We start from the raw sequence: 1,057 nt of genomic DNA, 5'->3' as shown, positions 1-1,057 counted from the left end.
TAAAACAAGTCTTAAATTTAAGAACATTTAAATCATATCAAGTAACTTTTATAACCACAAGGCATATTTCTAGTATAAAACTAGCAATTAAAAAAGGAGAAATCTCAGAAAATTTACAAATACATGAAAATAAAACATGTTCCCAAACAATGAGCAGATCAAAAGAGAAATTTAAAAATATCTTTATACAAATAAAAATAGAAACAGAATATACCAAAACTTATGAAATACTGAAAAGCAATTTACAGAGGGAAATTGATAGCAAAAAAACATTTACAGGGCTGCAGAAGAAGATGGTGGTCTCCACAGGAGTTAAAGTTCCTCGTAATTTTCGCTTGTTGGAAGAACTTGAAGAAGGACAAAAAGGAGTAGGCGATGGTACGGTTAGCTGGGGCCTTGAAGATGATGAAGATATGACACTTACAAGGTGGACAGGCATGATTATTGGGCCACCAAGGACAAATTATGAAAACAGAATATATAGCCTGAAAGTAGAATGTGGACCTAAATACCCAGAAGCTCCTCCATCAGTTAAATTTGTAACAAAAATTAATATGAATGGAATAAATAATTCCAGTGGGATGGTGGATGCATGGAGCATACCAATGTTAGCAAAATGGCAAAACTCTTACAGTATTAAAGTCATCCTTCAAGAGCTACGACGTCTAATGATGTCAAAAGAAAATATGAAGCTTCCACAGCCACCAGAAGGCTCTCAATTTGTCTTAAATCAACAACCTTCTACTCATATAAATGTCTTGATTAAATATCACAATGTAAATACCCACACATTAAGTAAAAGAATTCCAGCTGGTAAACATGACTGGACATTTGTAAGAATATATTTAATATATGTACACCCATTATGTTTTCAGGTAACAAGAGGGAAAATGGAGTACTATTTTTTTTTTCTCTTGTTAAGGCACTGTCATTTAAATGTAAGTCTGGAGTACTCAAAATAGAATTTGAGTTTTCAAGATAAAAGCACGGCAAGAAGTGTCAGATGGCAGTGTTGTAAGCATGTGTGCTTCTGAAAAGTAAAAAATCTCAAGAAGGA

At 33.2% G+C, this 1,057-nt stretch overlaps 1 pseudogene; it reads left to right on the top strand.

The window, feature by feature from the left end:
* Nucleotides 1–283: 283 nt before the first annotated feature.
* LOC102476717 (ubiquitin-conjugating enzyme E2 variant 2 pseudogene) lies at nucleotides 284–813 on the top strand (annotated as a pseudogene).
* The last annotated feature ends 244 nt before the right edge of the window (nucleotides 814–1,057 follow it).

This window comes from Tupaia chinensis, unplaced genomic scaffold, assembly GCF_000334495.1.
Source record: "Tupaia chinensis unplaced genomic scaffold, TupChi_1.0 Scaffold143568_1, whole genome shotgun sequence".
In the NCBI taxonomy this organism is placed as follows: Eukaryota; Metazoa; Chordata; class Mammalia; order Scandentia; family Tupaiidae; genus Tupaia; species Tupaia belangeri.
This window is presented reverse-complemented; position numbering and strand designations above follow the sequence as displayed.